Source organism: Trematomus bernacchii, unplaced genomic scaffold, assembly GCF_902827165.1.
Source record: "Trematomus bernacchii unplaced genomic scaffold, fTreBer1.1, whole genome shotgun sequence".
NCBI lineage: Eukaryota > Metazoa > Chordata > Actinopteri > Perciformes > Nototheniidae > Trematomus > Trematomus bernacchii.
The window spans coordinates 2,347,914-2,371,629 of record NW_022987581.1 but is presented as its reverse complement, the minus strand read 5'-3'; the positions used below and the strand labels follow the sequence as shown (position 1 = coordinate 2,371,629).

The 23,716-nt window shown below is 40.7% G+C and overlaps 2 long non-coding RNA genes across 2 annotated transcripts; both read left to right on the top strand.

Annotated features, from left to right (window-relative positions):
• The first annotated feature begins 1,004 nt into the window (after positions 1-1,004).
• On the top strand, positions 1,005-1,851 carry LOC117479942. Its single transcript, XR_004555615.1, has 3 exons — positions 1,005-1,036; positions 1,189-1,359; positions 1,837-1,851. It is a non-coding gene; the product is annotated as an uncharacterized LOC117479942 (long non-coding RNA).
• A 472-nt stretch (positions 1,852-2,323) lies between these two features.
• LOC117479936 lies at positions 2,324-3,485 on the top strand. Its single transcript, XR_004555608.1, has 4 exons — positions 2,324-2,338; positions 2,446-2,595; positions 2,750-2,920; positions 3,393-3,485. It is a non-coding gene; the product is annotated as an uncharacterized LOC117479936 (long non-coding RNA).
• The last annotated feature ends 20,231 nt before the right edge of the window (positions 3,486-23,716 follow it).

Below are 23,716 nucleotides of genomic sequence, written 5' to 3'. Positions count from 1 at the left end.
CAACTCCATCACCAACAACTCGTCCTTCAACAACTCCATCACCAACAACTCTTCCTTCAACAACTCCATCACCAACAACTCCATCACCAACAACTCTTCCTTCAACAACTCCATCACCAACAACTCCATCACCAACAACTCTTCCTTCAACAACTCCATCACCAACAACTCCATCACCAACAACTCCATCACCAACAACTCTTCCTTCAACAACTCCATCACCAACAACTCTTCTTACAACAACTCCATCACCAACAACTCGTCCTTCAACAACTCCATCACCAACAACTCTTCCTTCAACAACTCCATCACCAACAACTCCATCACCAACAACTCTTCCTCAACAACTCCATCACCAACAACTCCATCACCAACAACTCTTCCTACAACAACTCTTCCTTCAACAACTCCATCACCAACAACTCTTCCTTCAACAACTCCATCACCAACAACTCTTCCTACAACAACTCTTCCTTCAACAACTCCATCACCAACAACTCTTCTTACAACAACTCCATCACCAACAACTCGTCCTTCAACAACTCCATCACCAACAACTCTTCCTACAACAACTCCATCACCACACTCTTCTTACAACAACTCCATCACCAACAACTCTTCCTTCAACAACTCCATCACCAACAACTCTTCCTTCAACAACTCCATCACCAACAACTCTTCCTACAACAACTCCATCACCAACAACTCTTCCTACACAACTCCATCACCAACAACTCTTCTTTACAACAACTCCATCACCAACAACTCGATCACCAACAAGTAAGACTTAAAGGACAGTATTTTATAAACAAAAAACAAATGATAATATTATTTACAAGTGAGACATCAACTGTATTTTTTTTCTTTCAAATGCTCTCCCTGCAGCTCCTCCTATTCTCTTTGAATACATCATCTTGGCTGAGTTGAGCACCACAGATGTCACTCTAATAAATCAACTGAGTACCATTCTGAGAAGCATCCGTTACCCCTTTATCCTCAACAAACGCACAAATCCTTGATGTAAACATTTCTACAGGTGCGGATACAATACTGTAAAATATGTGAAATATGTGTTGGTGTTGTCAACCCTAAGTGTGAATCTACAAGTTGTAAACAACCTTTACTAATATGACAGTTAGAAAAACTCATTACATGTGTGAAATTCATTGTGTTTTGTTTGGTCTCAAGTTTGTTCTCCGAGCAGTTCTGGTTACCAGTGCAGATGTGAGGATCAGTATCGTTGGTCATGTGACCAGTGTTTACAGTATACATCCTGTGACAACATCACTGGGGACACATGTGGATGCATCAATGCCATTCCTCCTGATGGACAATACTGCCAGCCTTCTGGTCAAAACAGTAAGTTGGTCCGCAGTAATCACTGCCATCCTGACCAGCATTTGATGTGACTTATTGTCCAAATCTTTATCCTTAATTGCATGACAATCCCTGTGTCTCACTATGTAATTGCTTGCTTTTGGGTTGTCGAAAGACAGGAGCTGGGCCTGAGTCAGAAGGACAACTTTGGAAACACTGCCATATGTTGTAGAGAATCTATAATTGTATTTTATTGTTTTTAACTCAAATGCAACGCAAAAAGGATTAGGGCCACTTATGATGACCAAAAGTGATGTTTTTTGTTTGTGCCGGTAGTTCCCAATTTTGATATTCAACTTTTTTTCTCAAACTAAAACGAAAATCACCTTGGGTCACATTAATATCGTACAGTATGGGGAATTTCAAACATTCTGATGGCTCTAGTTCTTAAAATATGCATTCTTATCATATGCAGAAGCAATTAACTAAGAACTCCTCTCTCTTTGACATTCTTACAAGCCTTTACCCTTTGTCGTCTACAACACTCCATCACCAACAACTCTTCCTTCAACATCTCCATCACCGACAACTCTTCCTTCAACAACTCCATCACCAACACTCTTCTTACAACAACTCCAATCACCAACAAACTCTTCTTACAACAACTCCATCACCAACAACTCTTCTTACAAAAACAACAACTTCCATCACCAACAACTCTTTCTTACAACAACTTCCATCACCAACAACTCTTCCTACAACAACTCCATCACCAACAACTCTTCCTTCAACAAACTCCATCACCAACAACTCCATCACAAACAACTCTTCCTTCAACCAACTCCATCACCAACAACTCTTCTTACAAACAACTCCATCACCAACAACTCTTCCTTCAACAACTCCATCACCAACAACTCTTCCTTCAACAACTCCATCAGCAACAACTCTTCCTTCAACAACTCCATCACCAACAACTCTTCCTTCAACACCTCCATCACCAACACTCCATCACCAACAAGTAAGACTTAAAGGACAGTATTTTATAAAACAAAAACCAAATGATAATATTAGTTACAAAGTGAGACATCAACTGTATTTTTTTTCCTTAAAATGCTCTCCCTGCAGCTCCTCCTATTCTCTTTGAATATATCATCTTGGCTGAGTTGAGCACCACAGATGTCACTCTAATAAATCAACTGAGTACCATTCTGAGAAGCATCCGTTACCCCTTTATCCTCAACAACGCACAAATCCTTGATGTAAACATTTCTACAGGTGGCAGATACAATAATGTATATATGTGAAATATGTGTTGGTGTTGTCAACCCTAAGTGTGAATCTACAAGTTGTAAAACACACTTTACTAATATGACAGTTAGAAAAACTCATTACATGTGTGAAATTCATTGTGTTTTTGTTTGGTCTCAAGTTTGCTCTCCGAGCAGTTCTGGTTACCAGTGCAGATGTGAGGATCAGTATCGTTGGTCATGTGACCAGTGTTTACTGTATACATCCTGTGACAACATCACTGGGGACACATGTGGATGCATCAATGCCATTCCTCCTGAAGGACAATACTGCCAGCCTTCTGGTCAAAACAGTAAGTTGGTCCGCAGTAATCACTGCATTCTGGCCAGCATTTGATGTGCCTTATTGTCAAAATCTTTATCCTTAATTGCATGACAATCCCTGTGTCTCACTATGTAATTGCTTGCTTTTGGGTTGTCGAAAGACAGGAGCTTGCCTGAGTTAGAAGGACAACTTTGGAAACACTGCCATATGTTGTAGAGAATCTATAATTGTATTTTATTGTTTTAACTCAAATGTACGTAAAAAGGATTAGGGGCCACTTATGATGACCAAAAAGTGATGTTTTTGTTTGTGCCGGTAGTCCCAATTTTGATATTCAACTTTTTTCTCAAACTAAAACGAAAATCACCTTTGGGTCACATTAATGGTACAGTATGGGGAATTTCAAAACATTCTGATGGGCTCTAGTTTTTAAAATATGCATCTTATCATATGCAGAAGCAATGAACTAAGTACTCCTCTCTCTTTGACTTCTTACACAGCCTTTACCCTTTGTCCTCTTACAACAACTCCATCACCAACAACTCTTCCTTCAACAACTCCATCACCAACAACACTTCTTACAACAACTCCATCACCAACAACTCTTCCTTCAAAAACTCCATCACCAACAACTCTTCCTACAACAACTCCATCACCAACAACTCTCCTTTACAACTCCATCCACCAACAACTCTTCTTACACAACTCCATCACCAACACTCGTCCTTCACAACTCCATCACCAACAACTCTTCCTTCAAAACTCCATCACCAACAACTCTTCCTACAACAACTCCATCACCAACAACTCTTCCTTCAACAACTCCATCACCAACAACTCTTCCTTCAACAACACCATCACCAACAACTCCAATCACCAACAACTCTTCCTTCAACACTACCATCACCAACAACATCTTCCTTCAACAACTCCATCACCAACAACTCGTCTTACAAACAACTCCATCAACCAACAACTCGTCTTCAAACAACTCCATCACCACAACTCTTCCTTCACAACTCCATCACCAACAACTCCATCACCAACAACTCTTCCTTCAACAACACCATCAACCAACAACTCCATCACCAACAACTCTTCCTTCAACACACTCCATCACCAACAACTCCATCCCAACAACTCCATCACCAACAACTCTTCCTTCAACAACTCCATCACCAACAACTCTTCTTACAACAACTCCATCACCAACCACTCGTCCTTCAACAACTCCATCACCAACAACTCTTCCTTCAACAACTCCATCACCAACAACTCCATCACCAACAACTCTTCCTTCAACAACTCCATCACCAACAACTCCATCACCAACAACTCTTCCTACAACAACTCTTCCTTCAACAACTCCATCACCAACAACTCCATCACCAACAACTCTTCCTTCAACAACTCCATCACCAACAACTCTTCCTACAACAACTCTTCCTTCAACAACTCCATCACCAACAACTCTTCTTACAACAACTCCATCACCAACAACTCGTCCTTCAACAACTCCATCACCAACAACTCTTCCTACAACAACTCCATCACCAACAACTCTTCTTACACAACTCCATCACCAACAACTCTTCCTTCAACAACTCCATCACCAACAACTCTTCCTTCAACAACTCCATCACCACAACTCTTCCTAAAACAACTCCATCACCAACAACTCTTCCTACAAACAACTCCATCACCAACAACTCTTCCTACAACAACTCCATCACCAACAACTCTTCTTACAAACAACTCCATCACCAACAACTCTTCCTTCAACAACTCCATCACCAACAACTCTTCCTTCAACAACTCCATCACCAACAACTCTTCCTACAACAACTCCATCACCAACAACAACTCCATCACCAACAACTCTTCCTACAACAACTCCATCACCAACAACTCTTCTTACAACAACTCCATCACCAACAACTCGATCACCAACAAGTAAGACTTAAAGGACAGTAATTTTATAAAACAAAAAACAAATGATAATATTATTACAAGTGAGACATCAACTGTATTGTTTTTTCTTTCAAATGCTCTCCCTGCAGCTCCTCCTATTCTCTTTGAATACATCATCTTGGCTGAGTTGAGCACCACAGATGTCACTCTAATAAATCAACTGAGTACCATTCTGAGAAGCATCCGTTACCACCTTTATCCTCAACAACGCACAAATCCTTGATGTAAACATTTCTACAGGTGCGGATACAATACTGTAAATATGTGAATATGTGTTGGTGTTGTCAACCCTAAGTGTGAATCTACAAGTTGTTAAAACACACTTTACTAATATGACAGTTAGAAAAACTCATTACATGTGTGAAATTCATTGGTGTTTTTGTTTGGTCTCAAGTTTGTTTCTCCGAGCAGTTCTGGTTACCAGTGCAGATGTGAGGATCAGTATCGTTGGTCATGGGACCAGTGTTTACAGTATACATCCTGTGACAACATCACTGGGGACACATAGTGGATGCATCAATGCCATTCCTCCTGATGGACAATACTGCCAGCCTTCTGGTCAAAACAGTAAGTTGGTCCGCAGTAATCACTGCATCCTGACCCAGCATTTGATGTGACTTATTGTCCAAATCTTTATCCTTAATTGCATGACAATCCCGTGTCTCACTATGTAATGCTTGCTTTTGGGTTGTCGAAAGACAGGAGGGGCCTGAGTCAGGAAGGACAACTTTGGAAACACTGCCATAATGTTGTAGAGAATCTATAATTGTATTTTATTGTTTTAACTCAACTGCACGCAAAAGGATTAGGGCACTTAGATGACACAAAAGTGATGTTTTTGTTGTGCGGTAGTCCCCCAATTTTGATATTCAACTTTTTTCCTCAAACTAAAACGAAAATGCACCTTTGGGGTCACATTAATCGTACAGTATGGGGAATTTCAAACATTCTGATGGCTCTAGTTCTTAAAATATGCATCTTATCATATGCAGAAGCAATTAACTAAGAACTCCTCTCTCTTTGACTTCTTACAAAGCCTTTAACCCTTTGTCGTCTTACAACAACTCCATCACCAACAACTCTTCCTTCAACATCTCCATCACCGACAACTCTTCCTTCAACAACTCCATCACCAACAACTCTTCTTACAACAACTCCATCACCAACAACTCTTCTTACAACAACTCCATCACCAACAACTCTTCTTACAACAACTCCATCACCAACAACTCTTCTTACAACAACTCCATCACCAACAACTCTTCTTACAACAACTCCATCACCAACAACTCTTCCTACAACAACTCCATCACCAACAACTCTTCCTTCAACAACTCCATCACCAACAACTCCATCACCAACAACTCTTCCTTCAACAACTCCATCACCAACAACTCCATCACCAACAACTCCATCACCAACAACTCTTCCTTCAACAACTCCATCAGCAACAACTCTTCCTTCAACAACTCCATCACCAACAACTCTTCCTTCAACATCTCCATCACCAACAACTCATCACCAATCAAGTAAGACTTAAAGGACGTATTTATAAAAACAAAAACCAAATGATAATATTATTTACAAGTGAGAACATCAACTGTATTTTTTTTCCGTAAAATGCTCTCCCTGCAGCTCCTCCTATTCTCTTTGAATATATCATCTTGGCTGAGTTGAGCACCACAGATGTCACTCTAATAAATCAACTGAGTACCATTCTGAGAAGCATCCGTTACCCCTTTATCCTCACAACGCACAAATTCCTTGATGTAAACATTTCTACAGGTGCAGATACAATAATGTATATATGTGAAATATGTGTTGGTGTTGTCAACCCTAAGTGTGAATCTACCAGTGTAAAACAACACCTTTACTAATATGACAGTTAGAAAAACTCATTACATGTGTGAAATTCATTGTGTTTGTTGTTTGGTCTCAAGTTTGCTCCTCCGAGCAGTTCTGGTTACCAGTGCAGATGTGAGGATCAGTATCGTTGGTCATGTGACCAGTGTTTACTGTATACATGCCTGTGACAACATCACTGGGGACACATGTGATGCATCAATGCCTTCCTCCTGAAGGGACATACTGCCAGCCTTCTGGTCAAAACAGTAAGTTGGTCCGCAGTAATCACTGCATTCTGGCCAGCATTTGATGTGCCTTATTGTCAAAATCTTTATCCTTAATTGCATGACAATCCCTGTGTCTCACTATGTAATTGCTTGCTTTTGGGTTGTCGAAAGACAGGAGCTTGCCTGAGTTAGAAGGACAACTTTGGAAACACTGCCATATGTTGTAGAGAATCTATAATTGTATTTTATTGTTTTTAACTCAAAATGTACGTAAAAAGGATTAGGGCCACTTATGATGACCAAAAGTGATGTTTTTGTTTGTGCCGGTAGTCCCAATTTTTGATATTCAACTTTTTTTCTCAAACTAAAACGAAAATCACCTTTGGGTCACATTAATGGTACAGTATGGGGAATTTCAAAACATTCTGATGGCTTCGAGTTTCTTAAATATGCATCTTAATCATATGCAGAAGCAATGAACTAGTACTCCTCTCTCTTTGACTTCTTACACCTTTACCCTTTGTCCTCTTACAAAACAACTCCATCACCAACACTCTTCCTTCAACAACTCCATCACCACACTCTTCTTACAACAACTCCATCACCAACAACTCTTCCTTCAAAAACTCCATCACCAACAACTCTTCCTACAACAACTCCATCACCAACAACTCTTCCTTCAACACTCCATCACCAACAACTCTTCTTACAACACTCCATCACCAACAACTCGTCCTTCAACAACTCCATCACCAACAACTCTTCCATTCAACAACTCCATCACCAACAACTCCATCACCAACAACTCTTCCTTCAAAAACTCCATCACCAACAACTCTTCCTACAACAACTCCATCACCAACAACTCTTCCTTCAACAACTCCATCACCAACAACTCTTCCTTCAACAACACCATCACCAACAACTCCATCACCAACAACTCTTCCTTCAACAACTCCATCACCAACAACTCTTCCTTACAACAACTCCATCACCAACAACTCTTCTTACAACAACTCCATCACCAACAACTCGTCCTTCAACAACTCCATCACCAACAACTCTTCCTTCAACAACTCCATCACCAACAACTCCATCACCAACAACTCTTCCTTCAACAACACCATCACCAACAACTCCATCACCAACAACTCTTCCTTCAACAACTCCATCACCAACAACTCCATCACCAACAACTCCATCACCAACAACTCTTCCTTCAACAACTCCATCACCAACAACTCTTCTTACAACAACTCCATCACCAACAACTCGTCCTTCAACAACTCCATCACCAACAACTCTTCCTTCAACAACTCCATCACCAACAACTCCATCACCAACAACTCTTCCTTCAACAACTCCATCACCAACAACTCCATCACCAACAACTCTTCCTACAACAACTCTTCCTTCAACAACTCCATCACCAACAACTCTTCCTTCAACAACTCCATCACCAACAACTCTTCCTACAACAACTCTTCCTTCAACAACTCCATCACCAACAACTCTTCTTACAACAACTCCATCACCAACAACTCGTCCTTCAACAACTCCATCACCAACAACTCTTCCTTCAACAACTCCATCACCAACAACTCTTCCTTCAACAACTCCATCACCAACAACTCTTCTTACAACAACTCCATCACCAACAACTCGTCCTTCAACAACTCCATCACCAACAACTCCATCACCAACAACTCTTCCTTCAACAACTCCATCACCAACAACTCCATCACCAACAACTCTTCCTTCAACAACTCCATCACCAACAACTCCATCACCAACAACTCCATCACCAACAACTCTTCTTACAACAACTCCATCACCAACAACTCTTCCTTCAACATCTCCATCACCAACAACTCCATCACCAACAACTCTTCTTACAACAACTCCATCACCAACAACTCTTCCTACAACAACTCTTCCTTTAACAACTCCATTACCAACAACTCTTCTTTCAACAACTCCGTCAGCAACAACTCTTCCTTCAACAACTCCATCACCAACAACTCTTCTTACAACAACTCCATCAGCAACAACTCTTCCTTCAACAACTCCATCACCAACAACTCTTCCTTCAACAACTCCATCACCAACAACTCTTCCTTCAACAACTCTTCCTTCAACAACTCCATCACCAACAACTCCATCACCAACAACTCTTCATACAACAACTCCTTCACCAACAACTCTTCCTTCAACAACTCTTCCTTCAACAACTCCATCACCAACAACTCCATCACCAACAACTCCATCACCAACAACTCCATCACCAACAACTCTTCATACAACAACTTCATCACCAACAACTCTTCCTTCAACAACTCTTCCTTCAACAACTCCATCACCAACAACTCCATCACCAACAACTCTTCCTTCAACAACTCCATCACCAACAACACTTCTTACAACAACTCCATCACCAACAACTCCATCACCAACAACTCTTCATACAACAACTCCTTCACCAACAACTCTTCCTTCAACAACTCTTCCTTCAACAACTCCATCACCAACAACTCCATCACCAACAACTCCATCACCAACAACTCTTCATACAACAACTTCATCACCAACAACTCTTCCTTCAACAACTCTTCCTTCAACAACTCCATCACCAACAACTCCATCACCAACAACTCTTCCTTCAACAACTCCATCACCAACAACTCTTCTTACAACAACTCCATCACCAACAACTCCTCCTATAACAACTCCACCACCAACAACTCCTCTTATCATAACTCCAACACCAACAAGTAAGACTTAAAAGATAGTATTTCATTTATTCATTTTGAGCATATTTGATATTGTATCTTTAAGTTACAACATCTTCTTGTTTAATAGCGATTGTCTCAAAATGGCGCTATGGTAATGGAATTCCATGTTATAGTAATAGTATGTAATCCCCAAATAAATAGGAACTCTCTGCTGAGTGCAATGATGCTTTCCACAACAGTCTGGCAAACGGTTCATGATATGTAAGGGGGTGTGGCAAAAGTGTAGGGGCGGGGCACATCGTTACTCATGCCACAGGAACTCACTGTCTACGACAATGGGCTCATGGTTAATTTGTTATGAAAGGGTTTGGGGAAAACCAACGATAGGTATCTGACTTCACCATGTTGGCAGATATTTTCTTAGTTAACTTGTCAGATTCATTCTTCAGCTTAACAAAAATGATTGTAAAATTGTGTTTTTAGTCTCAACAACAGTCACTACGACCGGGGTGAACACTCCAACACCCACAATGTCAGCAAAAACAAGTCAGTGCAAAATAACAATTGTTAGATTACTTTTCCGTGTTGTTGGTTATCGTCTAAATTGACTTGTCAAAGGAATTCTTCATCTTAACAAACAATGGGTATGATATTGTTCTTTCAGACTGAACAACCGTTGCTTCAATTGGTATAAACTCCACACAAGCTTATTTAAATTCAGCTGAGTTGAGTGTGTCCATGATGAAGATTGTTGAGATTATTAAGAATGTATATGCTCGAGATGAACAGTGATTGAGGACCTGTAGGGTATGATCAGAATAACTCGAACAGTGTTCTAAGGAAATGCTTGAATTGCTGTTGACTTTTTCTCAATGTATTAGGCCAGTGGTTCCCAAAGTGGGGGGCATGGCAGGGAGGGCGCGAGAGACCAGGATGAAAAATGGTTATTAAAAAAATATATATATATAAAAAAAAAAAAATCATAATTTGAAATATTATTTATTCGAAAATAATATGATACAGTACATTACTATTACGTCTGGGTCTCTCTGTTTCATTAAAGCTCGGCTCTGTGTGTGTGTGGAACGAGCCATTTTGTGGTACCGGAGATCGTTGTTGTTAGCTTCTGGTGCTAGCGAGTCATACTGTTTCAATCACATTAGTATGCATAAAAAGTGACAGGTGCTGTGACAGGTCACACCTACTACTACCTATGCTAATGACCTCCTTTGATATGCTAATGAGCCCCTTTGTTCAAGGTGTTATCACGTGTAGGTGTGATATCACAGATAGGTGTGATATCCTTTGATATGAGGGGTGAGGTGTTGTAACATGTAGGTGTGATATTCCCCCTTGTAGTAGATCCTTTGTTGTCTAATCTAATTAGCCTTTGATGTCTGCCCTTTGTTGTCTAATCTAATTACCCTTTGATGTCTGTCCTTTGATGTGAGGGTGGTGAGGTGTTGTAACATGTAGGTGTGATATCACACCGGCGTGTTATAAGCCTTTGATGTCAATCTAATTAGCCCTTTGATGTATGTCCTTTGATCAGTGTTTGTAACTAGTGTTAAGGCAGTCTCTTTGAAGTTGTGTGAGACTGTCTCGCACCCCCGTCCTCCTCCCACCCCGTCCCCCTCTCACCTCTTCTGTCACTCCCCTTCCTTTTGCTGTGATGCCAGAAGATAGTGAGGGGTGGAGTTAGGTAAAAAATAAATCCGTGCAAACTAGATAAAAAGCCAGTCATTTCCACTCACCAAGTCACGTAAACGTTCAAAAAAAGAAAATGGCAAAGAGATCGATATGGGTTTAATCAGCGAGACAACTTACCGCCATCAGTCGGGAGCGCCAGTCAAGAAACGGATGCAGTATCTGTGCCGGGTTCAGACCCTCCGTCTGAGGCTCTTCATGAAAAATGGAGTCTGGATGTGTGAGACTATCTCCCCTCAAACCCCCTCCCACCCCTCCCCTCCCCCTGCCTGTCACCTCCTGATATTGCTATCAGCCATTCATTCTCATTCACTAAGTCACCTAAAAAATTAGTTTTTAATATGATTTATGTTAACTATGGATGTTCTCTTAAGTTGTATGGCTTGTGAACTAATGTTTAATTACTTTACTAACTACAAGGGACTCTCTTTTTCAAAAGAGGGTAATAATAATTTTAAAAGATGTTAATGATCCCCTGATATTGTATTTGTAATGTTTAATTACTTCACACAACTTTAAAAGCCCCTATGAAGTTGTTGTTAACTAAGGATGTTCTTTTGAAAATGTATGGCTTGTGAACTGGATGTTCTCTTTAGTTGTATGGCTTGCGAACTAATGTTTAATTACTTTATTAACTACAACGAAGTCTCTTTGAGAGGAAAATAATAATTTAAAGATCTTAATGACCCCATGGTATTGTCTTTTTATTGTTTAATTACTTTATTAACTATAAGGAAGATTTACTGGTGTGCTTCCCTAGATGATGTAAATAGTCTAAGTGTCATGTTAGGGGGACATTACGGAACTCAGGAGTCCGCCCTTGGAGGCTTGGAGAGCGGATAAAGAGAGGTGTATTTACTGGTGTTGAGCCCTGGATGATGTAAATAGTCCAAGTGCCATGGTTAACACAACTTACTTTTTTCATATTTTTCAACATACTGTGATATTTGTTTTTTCTCTCCTTTTTCCATTATATTTTTGAATATACAGTGATTTTTATCAAAATACAACATGCAACTAATACATTATACAATATTACGACTTTTTGCGATATGTTCAACACAATATACTTGTACCTTTTTTTTTTTTTTGTAGGGCTTCAGGATATTTGGCATGTCATGCATAAAACCGGTGTCATCTTTCCTGAAACTGACGTGCTGTCCGTTTTACAAACAAGTTATTTTTCTGCTTCTTCACCCTCTGAATTTTCCTCCCCGTCCCTCTTCCTTCAGCCATCACAACAACAATCAAGTCAGATCTGTCAAATTAAACACCTCTTCCCAAAGTGTGACTTCCCTATTGAGGGGGTAGGGCAGTAGGGCCTAACCCGAATGGCCAAATATACTAACATGCAGAACGTATGGTATGTTTGAAAAAGACTAACCATCTATCCAGTTCAAGCTGTCTTTAAGATGTGACATCGCGCTCTGACTTTTTCCCGTAAAATCGTGACAAACTATTACTTATTCTTAAATTTGACCTCTTGCTGCTTGGTTGAAAATGATAGATGAAAAATAACTTTTTAAAAAGAGTCAAACAGTGAGGGACATTATACGGGTGAAAGAAACTCTCATTTCTACAGATGACTCCCCCCACTCAACGCAATAAGTCCCAACCCACTCAGCAAATCATCCAAAACTAAGGACCCCACTAAGACGAACAGATTTTCTTTAAGACTGTGACTCTTAAAGGCACTCTGGGATTTTAGTAAGACACATGCAACATCTGAAACATCTGCAACACATGTAACATCTGCAACACAGGCAACACAGGCAATACATGCAACATCTGAAACACATGCAACATCTGAAACACATGCAACATCTGAAACACATGCAACATCTGAAACAGTTTTTCAAGCCTTATTGAAGAAACGAGGTATTGCACATTATGCAACAGCCAGTGACATGAAGGCGTGTGTGGTAGAGAGATTTAACCATACGCTGAAAACTAAAATGAGGAGGTATTTTACAGCTAAAAAACACTCATAGATACATAGACGTCTTGCTTGAACTAATTAAAAGTTACTATAATAGTTATCACCGAAGTATTAAAATGACACCACTGCAGGTGACAAAGGAAAATGCGGCTCAAGTGTTTCGTAACCTGTATACCCCATCTAGCCATTGTAAAAAAGCTGCTACGAAAATGAACTGCAACATCTGAAACACATGCAGTATCTGCAACACATGCAACATCTGCAACACATGCAACATCTGAAACATCTGCAACATCTGAAACATCTGCAACACATGCAACATCTGAAACACATGCAACACACACACAACACACGCAACATCTGAAACACATGCAACATCCGAAACCCCTGAAACACATTCAACATCTGAAACACATGCAACATCTGAAACATCTTCTCTTACTTTTGGATACATTTTTATGTTTGTCAACTTTACAACTGATAGAAAGTTAAGTACTTTTTCTGAACAGATTTTCTTTAAGACTGTGACTCTTAAGGGCATTTTAGTAAGACAATCCAGTTTTCTGGAAATAACTTAAATGATTTCTGTTTTTCTCCTACAAAGATACTTTTAGTTACACTTTAATGGATGCAAAACTGTATAACTTGGTAAAATATTCCCTAATTTGTAATGAATTGAGTTTCTTAACAGAGGGTGAATACAGGTATACTTGGTCATAGTATTTGGGGTGAGGGGAGGTGTTATCACGTGCAGGTGTGATATTCCCCCCGGTAGTCGATCCTTTGTTGTCTAATCTAACTAGCCTTTTGATGTAACACATTTATTTTCTTAAAGACTGTGACTCTAAAAGGCAAGTTTGTGATTTTAACACTTTTCTACTGACACTAGGCAGATTTAGGCTTTTTTCTCTTGCCAAGATACTTTTAGATACACTTTGAGGTATGCAAAAAGTTAAAACTAGAAAAATCAAATACTTTGTCAAAATAGATGTTATTTAAGAATGTGACTCTTAATGGCAGCTTTTTGATTTAAGTAAGACAATCCAGTTAAACAATGTCGTTTTTTGATGACTTTACTGATTTTTGCTTTTTTTTCTGCTACCAAGATACTTATAGTTACACTTTAATGGATGCAACACTTTACAACTGGTAGAATGTCAATCACTTTGTAACACATTTATTTTCTTAAAGACTGTGACTCTAAAAGGCAAGTTTGTGATTTTAACACTTATTTACTGACACTAGGCAGATTTTGGCTTTTTTCTCTTGCCAAGATACTTTTTGACACACTTTGAGGTATGCAAAAGCTTAAAATTAGAAAATGAAGTACATTGTCTGATTAGATTTTTTCTTAAAGACTGTTTCTCTAAAAGGCAAGTTTGTGATTTTTAACACTTATTTACTGAGACAAGGCCGATTTTGACTTTTTTTTCTTTTCTTGTGTTACCAAGATACTTTTAGATACACTTTGATGTATGCAACACTTAACAAAAGGGTATAATATGAAGTACTTTGTAAGGAATGGGGGTTTCTTTAATACCCCGTTTTTTTAAAAACACTGGTTCAGTTAAACAATGTAGGTTTTCTCTGATATTTTAGTTATTTTCAGCTACCAAGATACTTTTTTTGATACACTTTTATGTAGGAACATTTGACAACTGGTAGAATGTCAATTATTTTGTAACAAATGTATTTTCTTAAAGAGTGTGACTCTAAAAGGGAAGTTGGTGATTTTAACACTTTATTTTCTCTCCCGTTGTCTTTCACTTACTTTTTGGATATAGTTTTATGTATGACAACTTTACAACTGGTAGAAAGTTAAGTACTTTTTCTGAACAGATTTTCTTTAAGACTGTGACTCTTAAAGGCACTCTGGGATTTTAGCAAGACAATCCAGTTTTATGGAAATAACTTAAATTATTTTTGTTTTTTCTCCTACAAAGATACTTATAGTTACACTTTAATGGATGCAAAACTTTATAACTTGGTAAAATATTCATTAATTTGTAATGAATTGAGTTTCTTTTTTGTTTTTGTTTTTCAACATACTATTGTACACAATGACTTTTCCATATATATATTTTTTCTGACAAACTATACTTTGACTTTTTCCGTAAAATCGTGACAAACTATTACTTATTCTTAAATTTGACCTCTTGCTGCTTGGTTGGAAATGATAGATGAAAAAGCTATAAAGCTTAAAGAACTTTCTAAAAACTCTCAATTCTACAGATGACTCCACCCCACTCAACGCAATAAGTCCACCCCCCACTCAGCAAATCATCTAAAACGAAGGACCCCACTAAGACGACCGTTGAAAACTAGCCAGGGATCTGAGAAAAACCAAGTCTCCCCCCGCGAGTTGCAGCCAGGAACAAACTCCTGGACTACTATCGTCACCACCATTGTGGACACCCAAATCTTGCAGTACTACTGCTGCTGATGTTACTCCTTGGGCCAAGACGTCTCTGTTTTTGAACATAGTGAAATCGGAGTTGGTTGATATTCTGGAGAGGGTGCTGCATCGGTACAGAGAAGAAATCTGCAATGGATGCCGAGTCAGTCACCCCGGCCAGAGGCAACACGATTGTCTGAATGACATTCCAGCATATTTCTTCAGAAACAATTACAACGCGTTAATGAAAAGACTTTGGCTCGCCGACTTCATTACTGCGATTGACCAGAGTCTTAATGATAAAAACATTTACACGGCTGAATGGAGGATCCAAGGCGCTTCGGAGGCTTTTCTGCACAATCTCAAAAACTGCAGACGCCTCAAGGAGAGACTTGAAAAGATCCATGCCGAGCTGGATGGAGAAGAAGAAGACTAATAACCAGCGGTTGATTGAAGCCAGGGATTTTTTTTTTTCGATACTTTGACTTTTCTTTAAAGTAAAATAAAAATGGGTAACTACTATGGAAAACAATCTGTATATATCTATCAGAATGCAGTCAATACCTGTTTAATAAGTGTGTTGTTGATGACGATTGAAAACAGAATGAATAGTGATCCCCGTGTAAACAGAACGGCTGAAGTTTGTAAACTGGAAGACATTTTGAATATCGTTCATTCTGGCAGTACTATTCCGGGTCATTGGGAAACGATTGTAAACGAAGCATTTAAAGTGGTACTGGAATCTTCATTTTCCGAAACATTCTGTAACATTACCGAAGAAATGAAACAAACACCAAAAGTGTATCATGTGCTCGCATTGTATGCTCTGTTTGTAGATGTAATGCATCTTTTTGTCAAACTATACTATGACTTTCTCTCATTTTTTTAGAGATCCTATACTGACATTGCAGACAAACTATATAATATAATTCTTAACTACATACTATACTTGGACTTTTTTCAAGATACTTTTAACATACTATACTAGTACTTTTAAAATAAATGTTCGGACATTCTACACTGTGACTCTTTTTTAAAATGATATGTAGGAAATACTATACTATGATTTGAAGACAACAGTTTTTTTAAATGTAAAAACACTTTTTTTATTTGCAGAATTTCATATTTACAATTTATTGTTTTCACCCCATAAGAATCAATAATACATTTATACTGATTGCAACATCCCCAGGATCTTTTCCAGCACTGAATCCCCCAGATGAAGGGAAATATTATAATGGCGTTTTTGCACTTCGGCCAAAGTATTCATGTGTATGCTGTTTTTGACACAAAGATGCATTACATCTACAAACAGAGCATACAATGCGAGCACATGATACACTTTTGGTGTTTGTTTCATTTCTTCGGTAATGTTACAGAATGTTTCGGAAAATGAAGATTCCAGTACCACTTTAAATGCTTCGTTTACAATCGTTTCCCAATGACCCGGAATAGTACTGCCAGAATGAACGATATCCAAAATGTCTTCTAGTTTACAAACTTCAGCCGTTCTGTTTACACGGGGATCACTATTCATTCTGTTTTCAATCGTCATCAACAACACACTTATTAAACAGGTATTGACTGCATTCTGATAGATATATACAGATTGTTTTCCATAGTAGTTACCCATTTTTATTTTACTTTAAAGAAAAGTCAAAGTATCGAAAAAAAAAATCCCTGGCTTCAATCAACCGCTGGTTATTAGTCTTCTTCTTCTCCATCCAGCTCGGCATGGATCTTTTCAAGTCTCTCCTTGAGGCGTCTGCAGTTTTTGAGATTGTGCAGAAAAGCCTCCGAAGCGCCTTGGATCCTCCATTCAGCCGTGTAAATGTTTTTATCATTAAGACTCTGGTCAATCGCAGTAATGAAGTCAGCGAGCCAAAGTCTTTTCATTAACGCGTTGTAATTGTTTCTGAAGAAATATTCTGGAATGTCATTCAGACAATCGTGTTGCCTCTGGCCGGGGTGACTGACTCGGCATCCATTGCAGATTTCTTCTCTGTACCGATGCAGCACCCTCTCCAGAATATCAACCAACTCCGATTTCACTATGTTCAAAAACAGAGACGTCTTGGCCCAAGGAGTAACATCAGCAGCAGTAGTACTGCAAGATTTGGGTGTCCACAATGGTGGTGACGATAGTAGTCCAGGAGTTTGTTCCTGGCTGCAACTCGCGGGGGGAGACTTGGTTTTTCTCAGATCCCTGGCTAGTTTTCAACGGTCGTCTTAGTGGGGTCCTTCGTTTTAGATGATTTTCTGAGTGGGGGGTGGACTTATTGCGTTGAGTGGGGGGAGTCATACATAAAACTGTATCCAAAAAGTAAGTGAAAGACAACGGGAGAGAAAATAAAGTGTTAAAATCACCAACTTCCCTTTTAGAGTCACACTCTTTAAGAAAATACATTTTTTACAAAATAATTGACATTCTACCAGTTGTCAAATGTTCCTACATAAAAGTGTATCAAAAAAAGTATCTTGGTAGCTGAAAATAACTAAAATATCAGAGAAAACCTACATTGTTTAACTGAACAAGTGTTTTTAAAAAAACGGGGTATTAAAGAAACCCCCATTCCTTACAAAGTACTTCATATTATACCCTTTTGTTAAGTGTTGCATACATCAAAGTGTATCTAAAAGTATCTTGGTAACACAAGAAAAGAGAAAAAAGTCAAAATCGGCCTTGTGTCAGTAAATAAGTGTTAAAAATCACAAACTTGCCTTTTAGAGAAACAGTCTTTAAGAAAAAATCTAATCAGACAATGTACTTCATTTTCTAGTTTTAAGCTTTTGCATACCTCAAAGTGTGTCTAAAAGTATCTTGGCAAGAGAAAAAAGCCAAAATCTGCCTAGTGTCAGTAAATAAGTGTTAAAATCACAAACTTGCCTTTTAGAGTCACGGTCTCTAAGAAAATAAATGTGTTACAAAGTGATTGACATTCTACCAGTTGTAAAGTGTTGCATCCATTAAAGTGTAACTATAAGTATCTTGGTAGCAGAAAAAAAAAGCAAAAATCAGTAAAGTCATCAAAAAACGACATTGTTTAACTGGATTGTCTTACTTAAATCAAAAAGCTGCCATTAAGAGTCACATTCTTAAATAACATCTATTTAGACAAAGTATTTGATTTTTCTAGTTTTAACTTTTTGCATACCTCAAAGTGCATCTAAAAGTATCTTGGCAAGAGAAAAAAGCCTAAATCTGCCTAGTGTCAGTAGAAAAGTGTTAAAATCACAAACTTGCCTTTTAGAGTCACAGTCTTTAAGAAAATAAATGTGTTACATCAAAAGGCTAGTTAGATTAGACAACAAAGGATCGACTACAGGGGGGAATATCACACCTGCACGTGATAACACCTCCCCTCTCCCCAAATTGTTACGAACTCAGACACTTAGGATGTAGGACCCAATTGCACGACCCGGGAGACAGAGGTAAAGTATTAGTAAGATACTTTATTTTCCAAAATACAGCAATGAACAACAAAAAAGGTAACTATCAAATCTCTAACCGAGATGACAAAAATAGAGGAACAAAATGAAAGCGCTCACGTAGTGAGGAATCAAACTTTACAAGAGTACAAAGAGCATAGACCTGACCATAGCAAGGGACAATACGAACTGACAAAGAACACTTGGGAGACAGGGGAATATAAGCACAGGGTAACTAGACACAGGTGGGACCAATCAGGGGCGGGGCTGACATTGATGAGCACAGGAGACACAGGTGAAAATAATCAGGAAGCCTGGAATGAGAGAAAGCAAACGTAAATAACATGCATCTCTCTAGCATTTCTGTCGGTGCACAACAGTACCCCCCCCCTCTAGGGCCAACTCCTGATGGCCCAGGCTGATTGTAAAAATCGTGGATAAGCGTCTTGTCTACGATAAATGACGCAGCTACCCAGCTTCTAGCCTCAGGACCGTAACCCTTCCAGTCTACCAGGAATTGCTTCCCCCTCCCCCTATTACGGACCTCCAGTAGCTTACGGACCTTGTAAACCTCACCCCCTTCAAAGAACTCGGGCGGTGGAGGGGGCTTGGAGGCGGGAACAAGTGTGCTCTCGCACACCGGCTTGATTTTACTGACGTGAAACGTCGGATGTACTCTCATAGTTCTGGGGAGTTGCAAGCGTACAGACACCGGGTTGATGACTCTGGACACCGGGAAAGGACCCACAAATCTCGGAGCCAGTTTCTTTGAGGCGACATGGAGTGGTAAGTCCTTAGTGGAAAGCCAAACATTTTGGCCTGGTCTGTAGGAGGGAGCGACCCTGCGATGGACGTCTGCAACAGCCTTCATCCGAGCTGAACTTCGGAGAAGAGCCTGGCGAGCACCAGCCCAAACTCGTCGACAACGTCTGATCATGGCATGAGCCGATGGAACCCTCACCTCTTCCTCGTTGTTAGGGAAAAATGGAGGCTGGAAACCATTGACACAATGGAATGGAGAGAGACCTGTGGCTGCCGTAGGAAGAGTATTGTGGGCAAACTCGACCCATGTGAGGTGGTCACTCCAGGTAGTCTGGTTCCGGGAGACGAGACAACGTAGCGTAGTCTCTAGTTCCTGGTTCAGACGCTCCGACTGTCCATTTGACTGAGGATGATATCCTGATGACAAGCTGACGGTGGCACCTATGAGTCGACAAAACTCCTTCCAGAAAACGGAAATGAATTGTGGACCCCTGTCGGAAACAATGTCATCAGGGAATCCATGGATCCTGAATATGTGATTCATCATGACCTCTGCGGTGACTTTGGCAGAGGGAAGCTTGGTCAATGGGATGAAGTGAGCCATCTTTGAAAATCGATCCACCACTGTTAGGACCGTAGTCTTGCCTCTGGATGAAGGAAATCCTGTCACAAAATCCATTGAAATGTGTGACCAAGGACGTTGGGGAATCTGCAGGGGCTGGAGCAAGCCCATCTTGACTTGTGATGAGGTCTTATTACACGCACACACCGGACAAGCCGCTACGTACTCTGCCACATCTTTCTTCATGGCTGGCCACCAGAAACGTTGTTGTATCCTGAACATTGTCCTTGTTACCCCCGGATGGCACGAAAGCACAGATGAGTGAGCCCAGTGGATGACCTTGGAGTGAAGAGCCTCAGGAACAAACAGCAGATTGTTGGGACACTCGCTAGGTGCTGGATTCTTGACATTCGCCTTTTTTACGTCCGACTCCACTTGCCAGGAAAAGGCTCCGATCACACGGTTAAGTGGAAGGATGGTCTTGGGCTCTACCGCAAGTGGTTCCGGATCATAAAGACGAGACAAAGCATCGGGTTTTTGATTCTGAGACCCGGGACGAAAAGAGAGGGTGAAATTGAACCTACTAAAGAATAGTGTCCACCTGGCCTGACGGGAGTTGAGACGCTTAGCCTTTCTTATATATTCCAGATTCTTGTGATCTGTCCAGACTAAAAACGGCTGCTCTGCACCCTCTAACCAGTGTCTCCATTCCTCGAGGGCAGCTTTTACAGCTAACAGTTCCTTGTTCCCCACGTCGTAATTCCGCTCTGCCGTTGTCAGTTTCCGCGACAGGTAAGCACATGGATGCATCTTGTTGTCTTCTGCAGAACGTTGAGACAGTACTCCTCCAATTCCCTCATTGGAAGCATCAACCTCGACCATAAACTGGCGCTGGGGATCTGGAATGGTGAGTATGGGGGCTGATGTGAATCTCTCTCTGAGACGTTGGAAAGCGAAGTCCGCCTGGGGAGTCCACTTGAAAGGAACCTTAGGAGAAGTCAGAACATGTAGAGGGGCAGCAACAGAACTGAAATTCCTAATAAACTTCCTATAGAAGTTAGCAAACCCTAGAAACTGTTGGACCTTCTTCCTGGAGTCTGGTGTAGGCCACTGGGATACTGCACTGATTTTAGCCGGATCCATTTGCATATGATTAGGTGAGATTATGTATCCTAAGAAGGATACCTCTTTTGTGTGGAACTCACACTTCTCTGCCTTGACATATAACTGATTCTCTAGCAGTTTCTGCAAAACCTGACGGACATGGTTAACATGAGACTTAGTGTCTGGGGAGAAAATCAGAATATCATCCAGATACACAAACACTGAAATATTCAAAAATTCCCGTAAAACCTCATTCACAAGAGCTTGAAACACAGCCGGTGCATTGCATAGTCCAAAGGGCATTACTAGATACTCATAGTGACCACTCTGAGTGTTGAATCCTGTCTTCCACTCATCCCCTTTTCTTATTCTAACCAAGTGATATGCATTTCTTAAATCTAACTTGGTGAATATTTTGGCAGTTTGAAGTAGTTCAAAGGCAGATGTCATGAGTGGCAGAGGATAGCGGTTCTTCACCGTAATGTCATTTAGTGGACTGTAGTCTATGCAAGGTCTCAGAGACCCGTCTTTCTTTCCCACAAAGAAAAATCCCGCTCCGGCTGGAGAAGATGAAGGACGGATAATTCCTGATTTGAGTGAAGAGGAAATGTATTCGTCCATTGCTGCTCTCTCAGGTCTCGAAATCGAATAAAGTTTCCCCTTGGGAATGGGGGCTCCCGGTAAGAGATCAATGGGACAGTCAAAATCTCGGTGAGGAGGTAGCGACATGGCTTTGGATTTGTTAAAGGCTTCCTTTAAATCATGGTAACAGGAAGGTACCTTCTGTAGATCAGGATAGTCGGGGTGATCTATAATGATTTTACGAGAGTCTGTTGGTGCATTAACAGGTTGTGAAAGTTTACACCTGCCCATACAATCCTCTCCCCATTCCTTAATTTTCCCTGAACGCCAGTCAATGTGAGGATTGTGGATCTTTAGCCATGGAAACCCCAAAATAATCGGGTGCTGAGCCGACTCAAAAATATGGAATTGCATGCTCTCGGTATGGTCCTTATTCACAGTAATCTGAATGGGCTCAGTGCAATGGGTGACTGTGAACAACAAGCGGCCGTCTAAGGCACTGGCATTAATAGGATGAGATAGCGGAACAGTCTTTATTTCTAGCTGATTTACTACGCCCCAGTCCATAAGACTTTCGTCAGCCCCTGAGTCTATTAACACACCCTGGTCAATGGTTTGATTGTTAATACAAATGTTTACCTGCGTAACAGGTCGAGGAGGAAAGTCTGCGGGAAACTTGCTCACCAGCACCCTCCTTTTGACTGGTGAGCACGATCTTTTCCCGGGCATGAAGCGAGTTGATGATCCGACTGGCCGCAGTAGAAACAACCCTCCCGTAGACGGCGCTGCCTCTCCTCCAGAGAAAGCCTGGTTCTTCCCAGCTGCATGGGTTCCCCGGAGTCATTCGGAAGTGTAATCCTCTGACGGTGTGGTAACATGGGCTGGACATCCTCGGCTGGCGGCGCGACCCACCAAGATGCATTCTGGGAGCTGGGAATAACGTCTCGGTTGCGTCGACGCTCCCTCTCTCTTTCCCGAAGACGGTTATCGATCCGGATGGCCACGGCGATGAGAGATTCCAGATCCCGGGGTGTCTCCAGTGGAGCCAGCTGGTCTTTTATCGGTTCCGAAAGTCCCGTCATGAAGGCGTCACGAAGAGCCGGAACATTCCATCCGCTGTCCGCTGCTGCTGTGCGAAACTCGATGGCGTAATCAACCACCTGGCGGTTGAGCTGGCGTATATGAAAAGGTTTTCTGCTGGCCTCTGTAGCAGGCGATGAGTGGTCAAAAATACGACTCATAGTCTCTATGAAATCGGTCAATGAGTAACATAGTTCAGTTTCTCTTGACCATTCTGCAGTAGCCCAGGCTGCAGCTCTTCCCGTTAAATGAGACACAATAAACGCCACTTTACCATGGTCCGATGAAAAGGCTCCTGGGTTGTGTTGAAAATGCAGATCGCACTGTACCAAAAAGGCTCTGCAATTAGAAGAATCTCCGGAAAATCTCTCCGGAAGAGCCAGCCGTAAAGGGGAAGAAACAGCCTGACTTGGGAAATCAGCTGGAGCATTGACAGGCAACCTCTCAGTTGTGGATGACGTCATCGGAGGAGCAGTCTGTTGGTGAGTG